Source organism: Columba livia, chromosome 10 (genome assembly GCF_036013475.1).
Source record: "Columba livia isolate bColLiv1 breed racing homer chromosome 10, bColLiv1.pat.W.v2, whole genome shotgun sequence".
NCBI lineage: Eukaryota > Metazoa > Chordata > Aves > Columbiformes > Columbidae > Columba > Columba livia.
The window spans coordinates 4,308,290-4,333,482 of record NC_088611.1 but is presented as its reverse complement, the minus strand read 5'-3'; the positions used below and the strand labels follow the sequence as shown (position 1 = coordinate 4,333,482).

The following is a 25,193-nucleotide window of genomic DNA, read 5'->3' as shown; positions in this document are numbered from 1 at the left end:
TGTGCTTCCTAGAAAACCCTGTTGTGATATTCTTCTTGGTTAGCAGATGCAATAGGCTTTCGTTGCAGAGTTCTCATAATAATTATTTCATTGAAGTTTATAAAGTGACTGGGTTTTGAAGGGATGGCGCTTGCACATTCAAATATTGTTACGAACCCCACTATGCTGTTTGAGAAGCGTAATTTGAATGTGTGATACGTGCAATATTTCTATTAAATAAACATTTCGTGTAAATACACATCAGGAAATATGAGGAGGGAGGCTCACGTGGGGCCAGGAACACAGCAAAGACCCTGTAGTGCAGGATGTGAGGATGGGATAAAACAACCACCAGACGAATGGCAGGAGATGTGATTGCTGCCTGTTGACATCACTGGAGCCGACATCCTGAGAGGCCTTTGGGATTACGAGGAGTTTCTGTTGTATTGTACGTTTTGTTTCAGGAACTCAAGGACTCCTTAGTGTCCCTTTTCCTTTTAAAGCAGTTGATTGCAACATTTTTGTAAAACAGAACTGTGGTAAGTCATTTAGACATGCTGATAGGTACCAGCCCTTCTTTGCAGCTGAAGATACTCCAAAGCTCTTCATGCCATTGGAGGGCAATCGGAGCCTTTTCATGGGTCTGATCTTGGCTTTTTTCTTTTTCTGAATATTTTGAGATATGTAGAATTTTCTTAGTAAATAGAACAAACTCTAATTGCTTTTAAAACATACATAAGTTGGCCATCAGCTATCTCTTTTACACTTATTTATTTTTAATAATATTTTCTGGACAAAGTAGTGTAACAACCACCTGCATTTCTGCAACCGAAAAAAACCTGTGGAAAGCAAACCAAGTGAATGGTGATGGACTGTTAGATCATTCTCTGGATGAGACATTGAATTTCATGCAAATTTAGGACTGTAGTCTATATAATGTCATAATATTTCTATTGTGTTGTTCACTTTTTAAATGTGTAAACAACATTATTATCATCAAAAAGCTTTCTATGTTTTTTTTAATACTTTGAAGTGGCGTTACTTTCTTCTTCTCATCTGAACCTTCAGCAGCAAAGCCTGTCTGGACAAGTATATGCTGTCCACAACACACAGAAACTATTGGTAGTTTGTGATTCTGTCTTTTGGTCCTTCTTGGTTTCATGGTAAGAATATAGTCTGTTACAGAGGGAGCAGATGGATCTTTTTTCTTTTCTTTGACCTTAATTTTATTTATGTTCAGTGGAGAAAGTCTGAGCTGGTTCAGTTAAATCAGACGAATCTTATTGTGAATTCAAGCAATGCAGTAATGTGTGTCCCTCCGTCCCTCCTTCCCTCCTTTCCTCCAAATTGTCCCCCCTCATGTTCATAAAGATTTAACTAGAAGTCTAATTTTGAAATATGGAGTAATTGTCAGAATCAACAGTGCTTGTTTTGTTTGACCGGTAGATGAGAGAGAAAAAGGAAAATCTAGAGTATGTGTTGGAGACAAAATTCGATATTCTATAAAGCTATTTTTTTTAAAACATATATTTACATAAGGAGGCTACTTTTGACAATGAGCAGAAGAAAGCATGTACAAATACACACAATAGCTTATGATGGTCTGAGCACAGGACATTAGATCATTTAGAAGTTAATATCAAATAACTGTGCTTTGGTAACACCTTCTCTATGTTGGTATGTGTTGCTGAAGTCTTACTTCATTTTTGGAAGGTCACAGAATCATGATTCCTCTTTGACTTCAGTCATTCCAATATAATAGGTTTTGACTCAGCTGTTGGACATGATGAGCTTAGTATTTGAAAATCAACAACTGGGGCCAGTGAACCTGAAACCGGTGAGCTTGCTGTGTGCAGGAGCTGCTCTTCCGAACCCTGTGAGACCAGCAGCGCCTGCCTTGGATTAGACCCTGCAGAACTAGATGTTGGCATCAACTCTACTGGCATGTTTTCTCTCTGTAGCCCTCAGTCGCGCACTCTTAACATTGCCAAAATGTTTTTTTTTTTTTTTTTTCCATATGTGTATGTACACTGTGCATATATATGTATTTATATATAGGTATACAAGCTTTTTTTTTTTTTTTTAAAAAAAAAAGAATGGTTACCAAATTACCTGACCATGTTTGAAGTGTGAATGGTTTAGTGGAGGTTAATGTGAACATTAATTGCATAAAGCATAATGAAGGATTAAGTAAAGGCTTTGTGAGCAACAATGGCAAAGTGATGTCAGCCTATCAAGTACCAATGTTGTGCTGCTTTTTTTGAAAGGAAGGAGTGAGATTATAAACAGGAGCATTTCTCCTGTACTGGCTTCAGTGCTGTCACCTGAACATATTTTAACGCCTATGAAGGAGCACTTCAGGCACATGTATTGGTCTAAATCTGCAGTTGGTTTTATATGTATATTTGTATGCAGGTCTGTATTTGTGCAGGAGCGGTTTTCACGGTAGCCGTGGGGCTGCTGTGTCTGCAAAGGTTGAGATTTTTTTCTTATGCACACATTTTGACAGCTTTTGTAGGGAAGAACGTATACATGAAAATATAATAATAAATAAATGTTCATGCAGTTGTAGCAGTTTAAAAGATTGAAAAGATGGCATTGAGAGGAGAGATTTTTGTAAAGGATACTTTAAAAGATATTGGCAGCTTCTGTTCTCATTTCAGTCTTTGTCTTCCCACTCTGGGACAGCTGCTGCTCATCAGTTTTCTTCCTCTGCTTAGTCTCCATAAGCAGTGCTGGGTTTATTATTATTATTTGTTTTGTGTTGCTTTTGTTTTCATTTTTTTTTCCTGAGAAGGATACTTACTAATATCATTAAAGCTGGTGGAGTGAGAAGTAGGTAATGCCATGTATTTTGTTGGAGCTCTGATTTAATCATATATTTTTCACAAAAATTATGTCAACTCTATCCTCAGTACCGGGGTAAAAGGCTAATTAGGCAAATACATATCTTTCATTAGGGATGGGTAAACCAGTCTGGAAAATGTAAACACGATAACAAAGAGTGCTCCCAATGGAAGCTAAGCACAAGTCTTCTAAATTGAACCCAAATCTAAAGGAGCTGTTGTGCTTCAGTTAACTTTCTGAAGCTACACCCAGATTTTACCTATTGACAATCATATTGTCATCTTTAAATGAACATTTTAATAGTAGTTCTATTCCTTCTGTATCTTTTATCTGTGATTTATTCCCAGTGTGTTAGATTGTAGCTGACATGACAGAAGTGTTCTTTTATATAAACAAAGTAGCTAAAAACAAGTAGCAAAGCAGTTCCTGAAATCCGGCTACCTACCAATCTTGTGCTATGTCCCTAAATTCTTATGCTGCGCCACCCCCACTCCATTGCATGTGTTGTTTGTGTCTCTAAGCCACCCTCATGATATCAATATCTTGTGGTTCATGCACAACGTCCTTTCCCTTCTCCTCTCGCCGTACGACACCATGTGTCCCCTCGCCCACTGCCGGCAGCGCTGCTCGCCTCTAGTGAAGATGTGTGTGGACTGACCCTTGGGTAAGCTCACAACTGCTAATGACAACTTCTCCAACAGTGGCTGTGCTAATGAGATTTCCACCTTCTAATCAGACCCAGAGACACATACAAATGGTTCAGACCTAAATACTTGCAAGTTATCTCTTCTCCATCAAATTGGTTGTAACTGGCAAGTAAATTCAAAATTTCTCAGGGGAGATAGGGACAGACAGCATTAAAAAAGCCACATTTCTTGGGGAGAGATGCTAAGCCACAAGGAGAAGTGTTTTAATACAATTATGGAGGTGGAAACTGATTTTGTGAGTATAACCTCGAATTTTGCCAGTGTGTTAATAATAAAAACTGCAAGAAAACCGAGCATCACCTACAATAAAGTGTCGGTACTGTATTTCAGAAAATCTACTTGTATTAATACAAACATTCTAAACTTTATTGTAGTGTGTTAAATGCAGGAGTGTATAATACTTTCAGATACGCATTGATACCATGTGAGTTATAATTCACCTGTTAAAGACGGGAAATATCCCAAATTATGCTATAATAGAATCATGGAATAGTTTGGGTTGGAAGGAGCCTTCAAAGGTCAGCTAGTCCAACCCCCCTGCAATGAGCAGGGACATCCTCAACTAGAAGTAGGCCAAAAATAATTTAATTTAATTGCACAATTACTTCTGTTGTTATAGTATCAGTGAATAAAATAATTATTTATAAAATGTTTTTGCAGCAGATGACCAAAATGTTTTATTGCTCAATAGCAATCATTGGATTAGGAAAATGGATTACAACTGTGAGTAACGAGTTCTGAAAGCCCCAAATGGTCTGATTTCTTTAAGTGATGTCTGCCTGATGTCATTAACCTTGAGCAGACTGAGAAATAACTGACTCCATAAGATTTGCCTTTACCTCATATTTTGTACTGAATTTACGCTGTGTATTTATTGATATACACGTGGGATCTAACCGGAAGTCGCTTACGGCAGTGGAAGTTTAGCTCTGAAATCGAGGTGCAGTTGCCATTGCAAAGCCTTTGAATGAAGTCTTGGTGCTGGTCACTGCAGTGCTGTGTGCCTTTCCAATGAATTTGTGGAGAGTTGACTGCAAAACTAGTACAGGAATGTTTGCTTCAATTTTATCTGTCTAAAGTAGCAAATATGACAGCAATAGACTGAGTGAAATGTAGTACTTTTTTTTTTTCCCTCTCCCCTACCTAGAAGTTCGTTGTTTTTTTTTTTTTTTTTCTCACATCTCAAATGTTCTAACTTCAGTATTGGTCCAACTGGAGACCCAATCATGTAGGCATGAGTTCTCTGGCTGGGTGTCTGTTTTAAGGCACATGGTGAAAACTGCACCATCTGGCAATGGGAAAGAAAACCCTTAAGAATGGGGTTGGTAATTAAGCTCTTTAACAGTGATACTGTTGGGAACTTGTCTTAGGGGGTGAATGATCTGCACTACCATCAAGCACGGTAAACAATTATCATTCTCTTTGCACCTCTTTCCAGTTTGGTGTATTTTCCTTTCAAAATATTTTTTCTGAATAGATGAACAACACAGCACTGAAAAGAAGCCTTCAGGGGTGACTTGTAGCTGCGTGTTGGCTCCAGTGGGCTGATGCCCGAGGCTGTGATGGGAGAGCTCTCCTTGTGTGTCCTGCTTTACACCAGCCTGGTCCTGCTGTGCTGGTTGTGGGTGGCTTTGGTTCCAGTATCACACAGGGTAAGGTCGGACATGGGCAGCCTAGCTCGGAATGAAGACACTTCTTTTCTATGTGCTTAACATCTCCCTTGGCTCTGGCCATGCAAGGTTGCGACTTTGTTTAACTGCCAGAGAGCAGGAAAAGGAGACATCAGTGTGCTGGTATCCCCTCCGAAACCTGCTGTCAGTATCAACTATGTTACACCCACAGATACAACAATTATATAAAGAAAATAAACAGTATGAGTGACACTGTGAGGAAGACAAAACCCCGTGGCATCTAGGCTACTGCAGCCTTTACAGAAAATGTATTCTGGCCTTTTAGCAGACATCAAATTAATCATACTTTTGCTTTGGGGTTTACCAAACATTTCTCATGAAAGACCTGAGTGGGAAAGGATGGGAAGGAGCCTTGAATAATATCCTGGATTTGTGTGAGAAACCTAAATGAAGGGAAATACTCTCTTTCTGCTGTTTTGTGCAACAGCTGTACTAAAATCAACAGAGGCTGAGAAATGGATGTCCTACTTCTGGTGATTGATTTCCTCACTCATGTTGTTCTATTTGTGCCCCTTTTTCATGGCTCCATTTTGTGGGGTGTGTTGAAAGGTTTCAGCTCCTGACAAGCCAGTGTATTATTTTTCTGTGTAGCTGGTTTCCCTTCCCAACTTCTTTTCTGAGTTTTACCCTCATGTCAGATATTGCTGCTTCCAAATTTCAGCCTAGATTAGCGGGTGGCAGTGGGATTAATAAGAGCAGAATTGTAAAATTTTACAGGATCTTTTGTCTGATTTCTTAAAGAGATTAAAAATATACAGTGAATTCCATTCAGGTTTTATGTAAAGAAAGGGGCTGAACTGAACAGTTAAGATTTTACTGGGATGCCATCAGACTGGATTTAAATTCTCTACTTTTCTGATTTACAAAAAAGAAGTCAACGTAGCAGGAAGAAAGACAGTGAACAGAAGTGAAATGGTGACATGTCATCTTATCAAAAGCTATTGAATTGCTGCGGTTTACAGTACAATATTTTTAAAGTATTCAGGAATAGAACTGTTTGCAAGGTCAGTGTGATTAGATCAGGAATTACTGACCTTTCCCTCATGAAGACTGCTTGTTGTCTTTGCAAGCTGATCAGTGGAGTATTTTTGCAAAGACTTGCCTAATTTATGAGGTTTATAGTGATTTCAGTGTTTAGAACTGTTTTCTCCTGCCTGATTTATTTTCTTAAATGATTTTGAAAGATTCCTCAAGTGAGGGATTCCTGAGAGAGGTCTAGCAGCACATATAACTTTTTACTGTAATTACTTTTCTGCACCTATGGCTATTTAATGACACATTCGAGTCAGTGATTTAACACTTGTGTTTTGGTTACTTTATTTATTTTTTCCTAGATGTTATAGTCTTGTTTTAGCCATAACTTGACAGTTTGTTTTTTCCAAAATTAATTTATAATTTCATTTGTTTGGGTTTTTTTGTTTTCTGAGCAGTATGAAAATCTCATCACGGAGTTCATATAGGAGATAGAATCATAGAATGGTTTGGGTTGAAGGGACCGTCCCAGCTCCCCCAGTGCCCCCCCTGCCATGAGCAGGGACATCTTCACCAGCTCAGGTTGCTCAGAGCCCCATCCAGCCTGGCCTGGGATGTCTCCAGGGATGGTTCATCTACCACCTCTCTGGCCAACCTGGGCCAGTTCCTCTCTATCCTCACCATAAAAACTTTCTTTCTTATGTGCAATGTACCTACCCTCTTCCAGTTTAAAACCGCCGTCCCTTGTCTTGTCACATCAGGCCTTGTTAAAAAAAGTCTCCCTTTGTGTTTCTCATAAGTGCCCATTATATTTTGAAAGGCCACAATAAGGTCTCCTTGGAGCCAGAGTATGCTACTTATTTGGAGTGTGGAAGCATTATTCACAGGAAAAAGAAAATTAGACATGGATACAGTCTGCATTATAGTGGAGAGGGGGGGGACTACAGGCATTGTGGTAGCTTTTCAGACTGTACCAATCAGTATGCCCCATGTGGACATTGTAAATTAGCAAAATACTGTGTGAAAGAGAAGTGTATTAAATCTATTTGCTTATTCTTTCGGTAAATCTACCTCTTTGAGTACTGGCAACAATTCCTTGAAGTTCTGGTGTCTATGGCTACGATTTTCTTGGAACAATAACCAACGGTGACTGAATGGCTTTTCCAGCCAGAAACAAGATATATTACTGTGCATTCATTTTCTTATTAGTAAGGCTGTTTCAAAGAAAAATCAAAACTCAATAAAGTTGCAAAAAATAGAAATAAAATATATATGTTTTTTCTATAAGAACTATGCTTCAATGGCAAACACATGGAATATGTTCCCCCTACATATATAGGAACTGAAGAATCAATTTCTTGATTGCAAGTTTAAATGAAGCTTGAGTGGGATGTGGGTTGAGAATTGTGGAAGAGCAGGTTTAGGCTTTGGTGCACTCAGGCATGGTAAGTCTTGCTGTCCCAGCCCTTTTACCTAAAGAAGGTCTAAGCTGTTACAGGTGCTTAGTACAATCTAAACTGGATGAACAGGATGTAGTAAACAGATTACAGCAGTGTTTATTGGTAATTCATTCTGATGTGAGAAGTAAAGGAACCATTAAGTGGTGTATAAATAGGGTAAAATGAAGAGGTGCTGTGCAGCAAGTTAACTGAGCGATAACTCCAGAGATTTCTCTAAGGAGAAGGAAAAAACAGTCAGCTTTGCTTAAGTAAGATTGAGATAAATATGCTTTCCGTTTGGAAGGTATGTTTTCAGCAGGAAGGATTAAGTGGACTTGGCAGCTCCTTTGAGCTTGACATTGATATTGTAATGAGCTTTAAATAGCTGATTCCCAACACCTCCTGCTCCCTGTGGCCATGAGGTCAACCCTGGGGTCAGACCCAGTACCAGGGAGGCTGGGCTTCCTCGGCCCCAAGGGACATGTCCCCAGGTGACACTCAGTCTCTTGAAAATCTGTCAGTTCATGGTGACTCACTGGAAGTGCTACTCGCTGAAGAGAAAGCACAGATTACACCATCGCCATCTGTTCGAAGGCTCCTGCTCCCAAGGCTGAGGCTGTGGTGTGCGAAGCTGTGGATCAGGTTAGCAGGCAGGATGACGCAGCAGAAGAGGATGGTGAGAAGAACTGCTTCTGCTCAGTGTGAAAAGCAGGTGACCAGACCACACAGTTCTTGTGCCATTTCAGTGACCTCCCTTTTCACCGCTTTTACGTAACAATATTATTTCTTAACAGCAAGTGCAACTTTCTCCTTATATATTTGCACCATTCCCTTTCAGAGCACCCAAAATTTAACTTCTGCAGTAAGAATGTGGTGGCTTCTCTCTTTTTGTGTAAGAAAAGCCAAGTGACCGCTTGAAAATACAGATGCAGAGCTGTACTGGTACAATGTTTAAAAAGAGATTAAAAAATGTTTAAAAGAGATTAAAAAGATCATAACACTTGTCATTCTTCAAGGACATACAAGACCTTGATACTTCTGCAGTGACATCATTGTGGCTGACACGTCTACAGATTTTCATCAAGAAGGTGGGCAGAATCAACCAGAAAAGAGGAATACAATGAAAATATTTAAGACCAAATAAAGTAAATGCAAAATCATTCAAACTGATGTAGAGAACAAATGTAAATGAAAATAACTATTCTTAGAAAACGCTGAGCTGCGCACACACCAGGCATTTTTATTCTGAAACAGATGCAAACCATTGCTTTTATTCAGGAACAGTGATTCTGGAATGGTAAATCCAGATCATCTCCGGTGTGGTGAGAAGAGGTAGCTCTGAAGGGCCATGCTCCCAAGTTAAGGGTCAGCAGTAACAGGTAGATGTAACATATAGGGAAGTGCAAGAGTACTATGAGAAAATACCACTTCCTGGGGTGCCTGTTTGTCACATGAATAATTGTGACCTTATTTCTTATCAGTTGACAGGGAATAGATTGGTTTTAGACTCTGAATTAATGTGTTATTTCTAATAGCCAAATGACTGTGTGGTTAGAATGCTGTAACCCCTTCATGAAACAGATGAGAGATGGGATAATAAAGTCCCTAGGAACAGTTTTACTACTGTGAGTAGCTTTGGAGTATCTGGCTCTCAAAACTTTAGCATTTTAAATGGGCCACTAGAAATACTTTTACAACTATTTCATTGTTTAAGGAGAACCTTATTCGAGTTCTGCAAAAAACCCCGAACGAGTGAACTCCCACTCCCCCCAGTCGAGGAATCAAAGTGACCCGTAGTACTGAATCTACTTCATCCAGTTTATGATGCTGGCTATAAAGGCAGTGCTCTTCACAGTTCCTAATACAGTATCATAAAACTAGCAAATAGTAGTAAATAGTTATTTGAAACTTAGAATCAAAATTTCTGTGGTTTTTGTGTGTGTGATAGAGGAGGTACAAATGGCATGACTTCGATATTTAATCTTTCTTTTGATAGTTTGTCACACTTATTTTTTTCCCCGAAGATTACTTTTTATCTTCCTGAAAAAAGCAGATATGATATAACATGATACCCAAAGAACACCCAGCATTTTTTCCAGTGAGATGTTCCAGATGGTCAGACCTGTGGTTTTTCATACTAAGGTGGGAGGCAACAGTTTCACCTTTGCTGTCTGTTTTCTTCCTGGCAGCATAGAATGAGAAAGGCCAAATACGACAAGTTTAGGGGGTCTGGTTTTTTAAACAGTGTAGGCACAAGTTTAGTATTAGAAAAAAAATGCACTGTTCAATTGGCATGTATCAGTGATGAGCAATCGAGATGCACTTCTGTGTTTGTTTTAACATGCGTGAATATGTTTGCTGAGGGTGCAGCAGAGAACAGTTTAGTTTGGTTTTGTTTTTCTTCTAAATTAGAGGCAAATTTCTGGACCAGAACCTAAGTAAGAAATTCTGAATCCTATGACCAGAACAAAAAACGTGTCCCATGACCAGGATAACAAGTTTCAGGTCCTGTGTTTGGATATTTTTTTGTGTTGTTTTGATATAGATTATTTTTACCCAGACAAACTTAAAAGCTTGCAAAATAACGGTTTTCTGTCATGGTGTAAAAATAGCAGATCTTTTCAGCACATTTTAAATCTTTTTCTCTATGCTAGAATGTTTTTTTTTTGATGAAGAAAAGTCTATCCCAATGCCTGTTAGAATTGTGCAGAATGTTCATTGGGGCCCTTGTAAGAGAGTGTCAGTCAGTCTCTGTGGAGGTGGTGCAGTCCTGTATGGATCATGTCTTGAACTGCTTCTCATGTTGAGCTTGGGATTCGAAGATGCAAACATCTTCAGAAATCGATTTTCCCGTTCAGCACTGTCTTGTCTTAGTTTTGTCCTTTTTGTGCATAAGATTAAATAGAAAAAACATTAATATAGTTCATTGGTGCTTGCCAGAGCTTTCTGTATCAAAGTCACCCACTCATAATTTTAAAATAAATTTTAAAATATTTACAAATGTTTTGTGCCTAAGTGTTCTTGGTAATGGTAAAGCTTCTACTTATCAGTATTACTTTCCATTATATATCTTATAACCTAAATGTATCACTTCAATTTTATGATGTCTCAAGCTGTTCTATAAATTGCTTTCACCAATGTACAAAAATATAAAATGCTGTACAAAAAGTGCAGTGAATTATTGTGAATTGCTAGCTTAGATTTTTATAAAATGTATAAGTATTAAAATTGTTTTCTTTCTACTGGAGACTGATTTTTGGAGATGTTCAAAATTGTTTTTAAGTAACATTGCTCAGCATTTTCTACTTCTAAATTTTACTAGGATGCTCATGCAATTAATACAAATACGGATTAAATTTAATCTGGGTGATAAGGTAGGAGCAAAATAAACTATTATTATTATTAACATATTGGATTTTTAGTCATTAATATGGAATGGCTGGATTCATATTAATCTCATAACTCAGCAAGAAATGGTCATCTTGAGCATTTCTAAATGCCTCCTGGTGATGTGAAAATGAACTCAATTGTTCTGAGTGCACTTAGTGAAACCTTATTACACACTCTGCTTGTTCTTAAACTCACCCTGAGCAGCAGTCACCAGCAGAAGAGATCGGTGGCATTTGTGCAGATGCACAATGGTTTCTTATCCTCGTACATGTATGTTCTCCTGGAGTCAGCCTGAAATTTGAACAATGACTTTTCTTTCATATTTAAAAGAGGCGATGTTTTAATTCTATGTTATGTGTATACATATATATATATATAAAAGTTTCTGCTGAACCAACAGTATTCAAATTTTCAGGCTGCTGAGTCACTTCACCTTCCACTGAGGCAAATGATGTGACACAAGACAAGACATTGGGGAGGAATGAAGAATAAATCTCTTCTACTCATTTACATTAGTCTATCACTGGGGTGGAGTATTTCCTCCCAACCCATTATCTGTTTCTCAGGTCACTTCCTGTGAAGAAGAAACGGTTTGAAAAGTGGCTCTGGAGAAAGCACTCTGGGATTTTGGCACTTGTGGCGTGGTTCTACCGTGCTGAAGTAGTGCTTGAATGACTTTTTTTCTCTATGAAACATTCATAAATATATGAAGTAATGCCTATATCAGTTTATACATTTTTAACCTGAGAGATTTTGTCATTTGGTTAAGGGCAAATAATCTATTTCTTTATTTTCCTGCTGCTGCTTCTGCAAAATCTTTGCGTGTGTTTTAGTAGTCTGGAAGGTCTGAAGCTTCTGGTTAGCTGTAGAAAATGCTTTGCAATGATGGTTGTTACACAGCCTCTTGTTATCCTTCCAGGCTGGCTTCTGCACAATTCAGATAAACTGTCTGTGCAAATCGTGTAGTCTGTGTGATCTCTCTGGCCCTTGGTGCTGTGAGAGAAAAAAAAAAGGAGAAAAATTTCTGTTTTCATGATTTCTCTTGAACAATTTTAGTGATGTGCCTGAATTTCAAAAAACCCAATAATTTATTAAACAATAACCGCTTTGAATCTGTGAAATATAAAGGAGCATAGTAGGGACACTACAAGTCTTGGTTTTATCTGATCTGGCAACCGAAGTGCCAAATGTCCCAGTGCTTCCACACAGAGCCTGGTGGAAGCCTGAGCAATCTGGTGGAAGCAGCAGTTACTCCGCTCTTGCTAAAGGGTGAGCAGCATTAGGCTCTCTGATCAATTAAACATAAATCTTTTCACTAGAACAGTTGCACCACTCAAATAACTGTGAAACATACTTTTCCAGAGATTACATATATTGAGATGCATAGTTACCAGAACTATAGCTGGTTGTAAATTCTCTTTTGTTAAATGAATGATTAAAAACTTTGCCTTAGTTTTTTATTCTGTGGGGTGGTGTGGGTTTCTTTTTCTCTTTTTTATCCTTTCCTTTTTTTTTTTTTTCCTCATTAAAAAGGTCAGGATGTATTTCTTATATTACAAGTGGCACTTCATACCCAAAGCACAGCAGATGACAAAAAAGTACAGACTTTCCCGTGTTCATTTAGCTGAACGCACTGCTTAATTGTTCAGCAAGTAGCTACTGTTTAAGTTTCTTAGGAGATATTTATTTGCAAGTGAGCATTATTGGGCTTATCAGCTTTGCAAGCTGCACGTCTTGTGTGGCTGCTGTGAGCTTTGGAGGAAGCTGAGAGCTCTGGAGAGCTTGTGCAGCTCCAGCTGTTTCTGCAGCTCCAGCTGTTTCCGCAGCTCTGGGACGTGTCTGCTGAGCGGGAGGATCTCCAGCAGGTGCCTTATGATCTTTGATTCTTACATGTTCAACCCAAATGAGCCCGCCCTGCTCAGCTTTAGATTATGAAAATAGAGTCTCTCTTTGAATTTTCTGGTATATGAGTATATTATGTGTGTATGTACATGTGGCACTGACTCTATAGCTACAATCAGAGTATAACTGTGATTCTGTGATAGCAGTTTTAATATTGTAAATTATGGTAACTTCCTACTTAAGTCATTTTGGACAAGCTTTGTTACCAGGGGTTAGTGGTCCTTAAATGAGAGCAAGATAGTTTTAAAAATGTGATTGTGTTTTGGTCAAACATGTGGGGTATTCCTATTATAATTTTGTACATCTTCATTGTCTTAATTGCAGAAAAACCGTGGTGGGGAAAGAACTCAGACTGTGAGGACAGTTTGAGCACAAAAGTACGTAAATGCGATATTTAAATCCTGGTGTCTTGGTTTAGGATATCTAACTCAGCATGGAATTAAATGATAATTTTACTGAGGTTGAAATGTGTTTTGCAAGTCAGGCTTCTGCTGTTGTACCTCCTTAAACAGCAGATGGATTCTTTTAAAAGTGTGTGTGGTAGTTCTGCAAAAAAAAAATCTTTTACAGAGCCTTAAAAAGTAGAAAACATTTACTTTTGAAACTTTCTCCTCAAGCAGAAAATCTCTTCTTATACTATGGAAATATTTGTTGTGACAGATGCTTTTGGATGAATTTAGACTAATAAAGTTGCTTGAGAGCTCTGGTACTAAACAAACTGTATTATGGACATTGGACGGTCTTACAAATAAAAGATACATGTGTAGATGATAGAGACTATGAAGCAGATTCAGTTTGTGCTCATTTTAATCCTTTATATTATTCTGGCTTGAAAACTGCTGCTAGCAAGTGATTGATAAAACATAACAAAGATCTAGTTGGCTCAGATTTTGGGGCCTGCCCCTTAATGGGTTCAAATTGATATATCTCAAGAAATCAATGGAGGAAGACTATTTGCCTTGTTTATGCACCTAAGTTTATGGCCAAACCAAATTCCTCCCGATGCCCTGTTTTCCTGGTACACACATCGGGTCCTTTCCGAACTCCGGCCAAGAAGTTGCTGTTGCTGGAGGAGGTTTAGTGAATGTCTCCTCCCACCCCCGGCTTTGGGAGCATCGTTCATGGTGCAAGATATATTTAACCTGCCTAAATTGTAGGGGTTTTAACATTTGTGTTTGTACATTAGTTTGTATTATAAGGATAGTCGACGCTGTCTTATAGGTTTTCACAATTGTCTTTAAAATCTGGAGACATAATGGCTGCCTTGCACTTAGCAGTTACATTTGGGGCAGTAACTTGACACCTTCATAAAATATTACTGCTCGGTTGCTATCTATCTGTCTAAAAATGTGCTGCAGCGGAATGTCTTGGATCCTGCTGCAACAGCATAAGAATCTCTGGGGCTGAGTCTGTTTTTACCTTTCTGTAGATGAGGTCGAATTGCCTTTACACGTGCAGATTTTGTAGCACGTTGTATAGGAGAGATGTCTGTGAAATACGGAGGTATTTCTCTCATTTATTAAATGTGGAGCTAGGAGGTGATTTTTCATGAGGTCACTAGCTTATGTGGTGCCTACCTTGTAGCTTTTTTCATCATTCATAGCTCTTACACCTTTTTCAACTCTGCTTGCAGAGAATTGCTGTAAGCAAAACTGTTCGGCAGATGGGAAATGGAAGATCTGATATAAGGTCACCTCTGAAACTAGAGGACACAATCATCGATTTAATCAAGAGCGCTTTTTTATTTCAGGCTTTTGGTAGACAGTTTTTCTTTTAAAATCCTCATTGCTTTTAAATGCTCTTTTAAATGAGCTGGTTTATACATAAATTTGAAATCTCATTGCTAAATTTATAGAAATATAGGTCAAGGTGGCCTCCATTTTCTGTTACCCCTTGCCAAACTTATTGTTTCCCAATTTTGTGATTCATCTACTGCTTATTTCTCGTGCATATTTTTTTGAATGAGATCATAGATTCTAAAATGTTGCTGAAAATGGCTTTCTATTTTCCTTCTATCATCTCCATTCTCTCTTAATTCCTTGAAATGATACTCTCCTTTAACCTTGTGGTACTGTTCTTACAGATTTCCTACAAACTACTGGGACAAGAAACGACGTTCTATCTGTGACCAAAGTAACTTCCATTTATGTACAGGACAATGTGTATATATCTGGCTTACAAAGATGAGTTTTATAATGCGAAAATAATATTCAATTAACTCTGAGCTTTGTGCGAATTTTAGAGCAGTGGCAAAAGTGACTCCCTAATGTGATAGCTTTGAATGGTCCTGCATGCCCATTTCCTACCCTGTGAAGCAACCTTCTGTCATCTTGTGTCTGTAATTCTGAAGCACACACAAGTGCTGATGTGCTCTTCCCGCTCGGTGCTGCACCGTTCATTGTTCCACGCGCGGACGCAGCTGCGGGCTTGGCCGCCTCTGCCTAGTGCACCGTGTACCTCTGCAGGTCACTGTGCCTTTGCGGCTTGGAATAATTGGGCAAGAGATTTACTGGTTACTTTTTGTTTGCGCTAAATAAGCCCTATAGTACGCTGTACAATATGTGCAAATCCTCGATAGATCAAAGAGTTACTTTTCAGCAAAACCAGTTAGAAGTGAGCTCTAAGTTGGGCTGGGGAGCGCTGGAGTGAATGGCACGTCTTATGGATGCATGGAAACTGCTTTGATTAACAGAACATGCTGTAATTTTAGAAATTGGGTTGCAATTGAAGTAGCTATGAGACAGAATTGTAAGTATATTTCAAGATACACCTGGATTTTTAAAGCTTAGTCAAATCAGTGTAGAATACTTGTAGGACACCAGTAAAAAAATGTGCTTAAAATGTGGATTTTAATTCTGCCATTGAAAAGGCAAATTTGCTGTGACATTATAGATTTACAAGAATAGGAAAACCAGCACTTTATTACAGTTTCATTGCTTTATTACTCAAATTCTTGTTTGGATGTGAAATATGAATAAAAGTCCATGCTTTTTAAATTGGTACTTAGGCTGAGTCCTAACAAATACACCTTGGTTGTATTTATCACTTTGGCTTATGAAACAAGTCATCAGATGAACAGCAGTTTCTTTTTAGTCCTTAAGAAAAATATTTTCTGTATGTTGCACACACTGCTTTCTGGTTAAGGTATAATTTTGTTTGACTTTGGTTTATTTCCATGCCTCAAATGTATTTTTTAAAGAGGTTGTATAGTGCCATATTTTGTTTCTGCAATATTTTTAAGTGGTTTAATTACCTAAATTTTAACAACTTCTTTAACTAGTTGGCTGAAGCTACCACTAGGGTTTGGTTTTTTAAGTTTGTACAGTCACAAAGCCAAGAATCTGGGACTGTTTGTTCCTCACCTCAACTGTCCTCTTGTGGAGGGTCTGAACATGTGAAATCCTACTTGAAATTCTGATTGTCCCAGAACCCGTTAACCCATAGGATTTGATCTTCTAAGGTAAAAGTGCAACAATGCTTATTTTTAAATACAACAGCGTGACAGTGATAAATATAATTTGCACCAATAAAATGTAGTAATTTTACTGAGATGATTTGAAGATAACTTAGAAAAGCTGCACCAAAATCTTGCTTTTTAAATTTTAAAATTCCTTTTTTTTTCTTATTTTATTGGTGGGATAGACTATTCATCTGTGAGAAATTAATGAGTTTTGAAAGCTTAGTGTTTAATATTCAAGCAGTACAATGGGATTGTTCTGTAGAACCGAACCTCTGCTGGGCCCAGATGCACCCGTCAGTTTGTGTCCAGGTGCCTTCCAGTGCAGGGAGAAACAAGGAGCAAATCCGGGATGGTCAATACAACCAATATGAGCTTTGTGTGTGTGTATATATCCATCTACATATACTCTCTCCTGTAAAAATATAGTTTGTGGGTTGTTCTGTTTTAATGTAGATTTGTACTACTTGGTTCACTGATTTTTGTGTGGACATACTTTTTTAATTGAAACCATTAAGCACTTTTTACCCTTTTCTCTTTCCCTTTATTTCCTCCAAGTGGAGAACAGTAGTTCAACATATTAGTGTTAATCGTAGAAACAACCCGTTAGAGTTCAATTTAGGCAAGTTTTACAAAAATAGAGAGCTAGGTTTACAGAGGGTGTCAAAACCTCTGAAGAGACGTGAGAATTAGGAACAATGCCTGAGTTGCCTCCCCTCTTTTGTAATATTTTAGTGGCTGAGAGATTCAGAGTGAGTTTCATCTTGTGCTTGATCACATTTAACCCACTACCTATTATTTTTGGAGCAGATAACTTGCATAGTATTCTGGGTTTGGTGTGAAGACTTGTTTGCTACTAGTCTTTCATTTTGTATAAAATTGAAATAAATAAGTAAAAACCCAAGGCAGTGGCTGGAACTCTAATAGCTTCCTGTGTTTTCTGGAGCATTTCCTAAGAGTGGTTTTTGAAAGTCATTCTTCCTGGTTTAAGTACTTCAAACTGCAGTGGATCTTGTTCTGCTTAATTTTGCACATGCTTGCATTTGTTTTGTGAGTCAAGAGCTGTCTTCTCTCAGGCCCGATAGCCTGAGGTGTGCACAAAGCCCAGGCTTTATTTCTCCAGGAGCCACAGTGCATTAGAAAATGAGGAACGCAGGAACTGATGGGGCAAACGAATCCTGCTGGCCCCTGGCTTTGCTGCCTTCTCTTGCAAACCCGGGAATTCTGTGAGAGACGCTTTAAATGATCTAGAACGGAAGGCAGTGCCATTTTATTTGTCAGGATTTGTTAATAAAAGAAAGCAATTAGCTGCTCCTGTTCCCTCCTCCCTGCTTGCTGTTGCCCTGTGCTGTGCGGAGCTCCCGGGCTGCCTGGAGAGCCAGAGGGATCTCCAGGGGGTGGAGAGAACGGCCCCCCCGGAAAGGTGGGTCTGTTCTAACACATGTTCAGACGGCTCTGGAGTTGGGCTTGGGTGAGTACATCATATTATGGTCATTTGTGCCTTCCTGCTGTCATGGGGAGCCGGGGCTCACTTGCATAATTTATCTCTTGGCTCAGTAATACAATCCAGTGGTTGGAGAATTGCAGGTACGGGAGACCAGTGCTTATCACGGTAACTTCCTCGCTATCTTTTGCTATCCATCAGGAAAATGTGGTGCCATCTAAACAATATTTTGTGTTGTGGGGGAAGGTACACAAGCGGTGTGAATAGTGAGTTACTTCTAAGTCGTAAGGCAGAGATGTGGGCTTGTAAGAGAGGGAATGTCCATTATTAGTTTGCACAGCCAGAAGGCAAATGATAATTGCTTTGAAAACGTCCCCGATGCTTTAATTTTGGAAAGTGTGATAATAGAAATGATTCATTATAATAGAACTGTGTATGTAAAAGAAAAACTAAACTATTGCTATTTTTGCAGGATTTATTACCAAGTGATGGTGTTGTACCTGAAATATTAATCAACTGCTTATATTCTCATTAACAATTGTCACATAGCGTACTTTTTAGCTCATTACAAATGCAGTGATTGGGGATGAATTTCATAGATAACAGTAAATGTTCAATATTACATGACATTGAAAAAATATTTGGAAAGAAAAGAAAAACGTACTAATGAACTTTATCAAATAATGGTTGTACTTTGCATAGATTTCTATGTTGAAAATTTACTTCCTTCGTATTTAAATATGACCTTTTGAAAATGCATTCAGGATCAGATTTTTTTGTGTCAGAAATTCACATGCCCTGTTGTTTCATTCTTTTCTTACTTTCAGACTCAAATAATAGCTGTAGATTTTATTTGTCTTTAACTTGGGCTTAGACACTGATAAGCACAATATTCACATATTTATTTTGAAGGTTATAATATTTGCTTGTGAACTAACTAAACCTGTTAAATGAGTAAAAATAGACTAAATATTATAGTAGGACATGGAATGCATCACTATTCCTGCTGCTCGTTTGAAGCAGGGATAGAGGAAAATAGATTACAGAATGATTTTTTTATAAAATACAGCAACATTTTGCAAGTTGTCATGTTTTAGGGAGTCAAATTTTGCTTATACTTGAGGTTTGAATAGATTCACAGTACAGTTTCAGCTGAAATTCTGACGGTACAGAATGTCTGCATAGGGTGATATATTTGGGTTTGCAAATGCTTCTATGAAATGTATGACTTCTCTGAAAGGAGTTAGCTGAAAAGGGATTCTCGAAAATACCTACTTTTTTGTTGACTTTTTCCCGAAGGATTCAAATTCCCTGTGAGATATTGGCAGGCAGGCTGCCATTCATCACTTTAGCCAGAAATGTATCGAAGCCCAAAGCTTTTTTCATCCCCTCTGAGAGAGCCAATCCATACTTTAAAAAACGTTCATATGTGGGCAAGTCTGTGAAACTGAAATCTGCCTGAAAATACCCCGAGCTGGCAACGCCTGGTTATATAACTGGTATTGCATAATGATGCATTTAACGATATTCTAATAGGAGTTTACTTTTATCACTATTTCTTTAGGAGAAAAGGTTGCAGGGATGTGACTAATTACCCTCCTTCTTTAAGGTTATCTGCTGTCCTAATTTTCAAGGAATGTCCTTGCTAACAGGGACAACCCTGGAATCTTGAAGGCTTTATTGAAAATGGGGCGATGTTCTAATTTCAGAAAAATCCCATTTCAGTCAGATACCTGAGCAACTCCAGAGCCTCACGTGGACTGTGAGGGCAGCGCTGGGCTGGTACCGGGACTGCTGCCTCTCAGCTGAGGGGGAAAAGATGTGAAATACAGAGCTGCTCCAGCAGCCAGCCACCCCAGTTCTGCAGATAGAAAAATCTTCCTGGTCTTCGATGTAAAGGAAATAAATGGTGTTTTCCGTTTAGAAGTGTGTTCAGTTTTTCCTTTCTGTAACTTCCCTGTAGCTACGAAGCTCCTAGCTAGTCGTGAGAACGGGTCGGCCAAATCGGGCTCATTGCCCCTTTCCACTTGACTGGAAAGACCGGACAGCCAATCTTGGAGTGTTGGAAGGAGTTTCCACAGAGGTTGAAGCTAAATTTAAAGGAGGAACAGCACACTGCACTCCCTGTTCTCAGCCAGTTGTCAAAAGAAAAAAGTGGGTTTAAGAAGCATTCAGATTTGTTTGACTACTCTGTTATCTCTGTGCTCAAACTCAGAATGTTTTAGATACATCTTAAAATAAGGAAGTCCTGGAATTATATAAGAGGTTTCCCAACTACCGCATAGAGAATTCTATGCCTTCTGGAAGAAAGATTGCAACCTGAATTTGCTCTGTATTTCAAAGGTGTGCTAAGATGTCTCTGATTGCCTGTATATCCAAATGTTCCTTCCGTGGAAGAGACTGCTGGGATACCTCAGTTCTGCCCATCCAAAATAGGAATGCGTGTCAGGTCCATACTGCATATCCTGAAGTTTCCTGTACTTGAGAAAATCCTGCGTAATTGTCCATTTTATTTGAATAAAAACTTTCTAGTGTTTCTAGCACAGAGAGCTTCATTAATGTGAGGGCTTACACTGGAAACTTGACATGTTGGACTCCTTCACGCTCCTCAAAATTCTGGAGGATGAACGATCCAAACTCTTAGTGGCATCCAGGACTTCTGCAGATCAGCTGCCACAGTTGCCTGGGTAGACAACTCTCTCACAAGTGTAAATGGCTTAGTAGGGTATTTAAATACTCAGTCATCACATTCACTCTTGTAACCTAATGTGTAAACTAAATAGGAGACTGCATGCATTTTTCATGTATGACTGTGCATCAGGACACATGGGAGAACTTTCCTTTATTGGGTCTGGGGTTTTAAAATGTATTGCAAACACATACATGCTGCTTGTCTTTGTATTATAGTGACACGTGGGCTTTGTTTTTGTTTTTTAATAAACAATGATAGTTGCTGTAGCTTTGTTTTGTAACAGTAGAAATACTCAGTGTCAATTTATCAACACCTGAATGAGTTTAAAAGAATGTAGTTTTTTATTTACAACAGCTGACTCTTGCCTGGGTAGGTGACAGTTCTTGTATGTCATTACTTGCCCTTCTGTCATTTTGCAGTCTAAAATTTCATGCATCTGCCATTTCAGTGTCTTTGTTGGAAAGATTTCATGTACTCCCACTTCTTGTAATTAGAATAATGATGCAAAATTTTCTCAAGGTTAAGAAAACTGCTGGAATCACAAAATAGAACATGAGCAAGCTGTAATTGCCTAGTTTCTTAAGTGAAGATGTGAAACTCCCAAAGAATTATGATAGTCTTTTGTGGGGAAGGTGTACTGCTATCTCGAGGGAAATGTCAGTTCTTAACAGTTGCTGATAAGTGAGGGCCGAGGTTTCAGCTGAGGTGAAGGAACAATTTTGCTTAAGTGTTGGAGCACCAGTAAAAGCGTCTGTGGAACAATTTGTAAGCTATTTAACGATGTAAAAATCAACAGAAAAGAGTGTTTGCATTTTCTTAATTAAATAGGAAACATTTCAATGATAATGCATCATGTGTATTAAGTCCTACAGTTCTCCTTGCTGCTAATGGGATTTGTAAGTGTTGCAAAATCCATATGCATCATAACAGAACATTTGTTTCAGAGTGCCTTAGAAGGCTATTCGGTCATTGTTTCTGAAACTTTGGGCGCCTAAGTTTCCTAAAGCCAATCTTAATTGGATTTACCTTTAAAAGACGACTGCTCTGAACTTCACTGCCCAAGCATTCCATCAGAATATGCATATGTATTTGGTTAGCAGATTGTAAATTCAAAAATGCTGCAAGTCCTCCTGAACTACCATATACCCAGAGAGCTGAATTCTCTGTAGCAAATGCCTTTCTCATGTTTGGTGGGTCTGTTTTTAAAAACTGTAAATGATTTTCCTATTTGGACAACACAGGCAAACTACTCTGTGCCTGGTGAGTTTTGGCAATGCCCAGGTATCTGAGAAGCAGAGGTGAGGATGTTTGTAAGGCGGCCTGGGAAAGCCATGCTACAAAGTGACATCAACAAATTTCCTTTATGTGAATTTTGCTGCAAAGGCCTGTATCAATACTGGTCTTTCCCCATCTTCTCTATTGGGTCGCAGTTCTTTGGAAGATGTTGAAGAGCTTCTCCAGCCCTATTTACACACTTCCATGGCTCCTCCTTTCTCCAGTTTTTCTGCTTGTCTGTCTTCCTTGACACATGGTATGACAGCAGTGTCCCCACTGCTGCCACTCACTGCGTCCCCGACTTCCCGTTCCACAAACTGCATCTCCAAAGGTGCCCGAGTTACATCGCTCCTGCTGCCCAACTGCTGAGGGGGAGAGAATGCTGTGAGATGTTGAAGAACTAAATTAACATCCTTTCCTGTGTTGAGAGATGCTACCACTTGTTATCTGTGCTGCCAGCTGCCCCCGTGTTGCTTTTTCTAGATGTGTGCTGATTTGGTTTTGCTTACACATCGGAGAGACTCGACTTGGTGCACAAGTTCTCACTTTGGTAATATTGTGGCTAATTGATTTGGTGCTTTGTTTTTCCACCCCTTTACATGATTTCTGCCCACCTCTTAGTGCATATTCAGACCTTTCCTCCAGCAGTGCCCTTCTGGACAAATTTCAGTCTTTGGGAAGTTCCTTGAGTTAATAATCTCTGAATGTTTCTCTGATTTGCTTTTGTTTGTCTCTATGTCCCTTTACCAAAGCCTCATTTTTCAAATAACATTTATAAAACAAAGGTGTAGGTGATTAAAATTAATGATCTGATAGTGTCTTACTTTGACCCTAAACCTTCATGTTTTAGGTATTGCTCAGTTTTAGGTATTGCATTTTCTTGTATACTACAAAACTTCCAATGGAGCAGAAATCATTATTGCTCTGAGTATTTTGAGAAATTATGCAACTTGCTAAAGCTAGTAAACTTTTTTCTTTTCCTGACAAAATCAATTCATTTTAGCAAGGCTGGCTTGATAGCACTGTGAATAGAGATTTGAAAATATATCGAACGTCTTCACTGATGGGAGCTAAATCCCTTAATTCCAATATTTTGTGGACTGAAGGAACACAGTTTTTAGAAGAACCTCTCTTAGGTGGCTAATCCTACATTCAAGAAATGTAGTTAGCCTTGATTTGCAGCATTTGACCTTGAGGTTCAAATGTGTTTCTGAAAATGCACTTCAGGTTTAGTTTTTGATCAAATGGTTGTGCTTCATTATATATAAAACGTGCTTTTTTTTTTTCTCCTCCCATCCCAGTGTCAATCGTGAAAATTTGTCCTTGATTCTGAAAATGAAGTTCTTGTCCCAATGACTTGGGCAGATTATATCCAAACTCTTTGTTTAGTCTCAGCAGTATTGTATAAATGATGGTGTTGTATAAGCAATGAAAGTGATGTGGTATGGCAGGTGGAACTTAAATGCGATATCTGTGATGCTTAAGTCAAAACCTGGTCACTAAACTTTTTAATAACTGTCAGATCCACTATTTTAACTTGCTTCCTCTGCTTAAAGCTTGTGAAATTACATCTGGAGTGCTGTGACCAAACTGAGTGTCCCCAGTAGAGGACAGGTAGTGACAACTGGAGGAAGCCCAGTAAAGGGCCACCAAGGAGCACACGGAGTACAAGGAGAGGCTGAGTGAGCCTGGCTTGTTCAGGCTGGGGGTGGCTCAGGTCGATTTAGTTTTACTGCTTTCTTCAGTTGCCCAGCGCAGAGGAACACAGCGAAAGGGTGTGAGATAGCAGATATAAGTTGCAGTAAGGGAAATTCTGGTTAAATATAATGAACTTTCTCACCAGGAGGATGTTCCAACATGGGAACGTTGGCCCAGACAGAGGTGGGAATCTCCATCCTTGGGGATATTCAGAGCTCAGCCGAGCTATTCCGCATTTGAAGTTGGCAGTAAATTGGACTAGGTGACCTTCAAATATCCTTTCCAACCTAAATTATCCTATGGTTTAGTTAAGAATGTAAAAAAACAACCAGAGATGTTTGATTTGAAGGTAATTTTCAAAGTAGAAGTGTATGGAAGTCTGAGCCTGTGTTTTCATGTGTCACATCCCACTCTTAGTCTGATGAGACCTCTATGAGTGTTATGCTGTGGAGCCAATGGGTCCTCTGGCAGTCTTGGAGCACTGATTTGAAATGGCAGTTCATGCTTAACAGTTACTGTGGGAGGTTATGCTTTCAGTGGGGCTGACATGCCATCCCTTTTGGTGTTTTTATATTTTTACAGGACAGATTTATGATTTTCTGTTGTTCTCTTTTGTTGGTTCCAGCAAGTGGAATTCATACAGGTCAGAGTGGAAGGTGCAGAAACAGGAGAGGAGTGAAAGCAGCACAGTCCTGTCCTGTGTAGGGAATTCAGAAAACATTACAGGTGTAGTTTCCATGTTCTTCCATTTTAGAAATTATTATGGAGTTGCTTGCAACAGTGAAAAGTGACCTGCCCCAAATTTCTGGATGAGTTTTCCATTTACTGTATGAAATTATGTAAAAATTAGGATAGTAAGGAAAAAATGTTGACTTAATCTTGACTGCTTAAGTTGACATACTTCTTGCTATGCAAGAAGTTTGACACTTGTTTCTGCAGTGTTATTACAGTGCTTCTTAATTCATGTTTCTGTTGTTAAAGCACCCTTCCTGGAAGTGTCACCTCCCTTTAGGTGAGTTGTGCTGCAGGGGGATAAATGAAGGATGCACCATAAAGTAGTAAACAATACATCTGATATTCCTCTTGATAATGACCTATATCTGAGGGGGAACTGTGGAAAAAAAAAAGAAAATTAACTATGATAAAACTTACGCTCAATTAACATGAAAGTGGCACTTTTAAAATGCAGGGTTGGGCTGCCTAAGGGTACAAGGATAAAAACCAGTGGCTAACTCTTACTCTCTGTTGTTACAAGGAAAATTGCTGGGCAAAGTCTGGCTCTATTTCTGTGGCTTCACGGACGTCTCAGTTCATCCTTGAGTGGGCTCGGTGGGCAGGAGCAGAGCAGAGGGGGCAGCCCGGGGCAGAGGGGACCGGAGCGCACGGCGGGTCTGGAGCGCAGATCTGACAGTCAAAGGGCTTCAGACCAACCTCAGCATACAACAAAAAGGGAATTAAAATAAAACATTGTTTAGAGAGACAGCTTGCTTCTGACTGAGAAACTCCTTCACACAGGAGGTTTCCAAGACTTTTAGGATATAATTGTTCAATGGAATTTTAGCTGAATAAAGCTTGAAATATTTGAATTGCAGTCACAGCAAATACTGACTTGTCTTTGTGTTAAGTATCTGTGATGCACTATGTTGGGGTCACTCTTGCTCTGACAAGACAGTTTTTTAAATTAGTCTTTTCATACAACT

General features: G+C 38.9%; 1 protein-coding gene across 26 annotated transcripts in view; it reads left to right on the top strand.

The window, feature by feature from the left end:
• Window positions 1-25,193, top strand: part of ATP2B2 (ATPase plasma membrane Ca2+ transporting 2) — a 388,530-nt gene that overhangs the window by 175,096 nt on the left and 188,241 nt on the right. Inside the window, exon 1 of one of the 26 annotated variants that reach the window (XM_065074472.1) lies at window positions 15,658-15,675. The exons of the other annotated variants lie outside the window; for them this stretch is intronic. The gene's annotated coding sequence lies outside the window, so the exon portion shown is untranslated. Of the gene's footprint in view, window positions 1-15,657; window positions 15,676-25,193 lie in introns of those variants that run through there. 26 annotated transcript variants of the gene reach the window in all.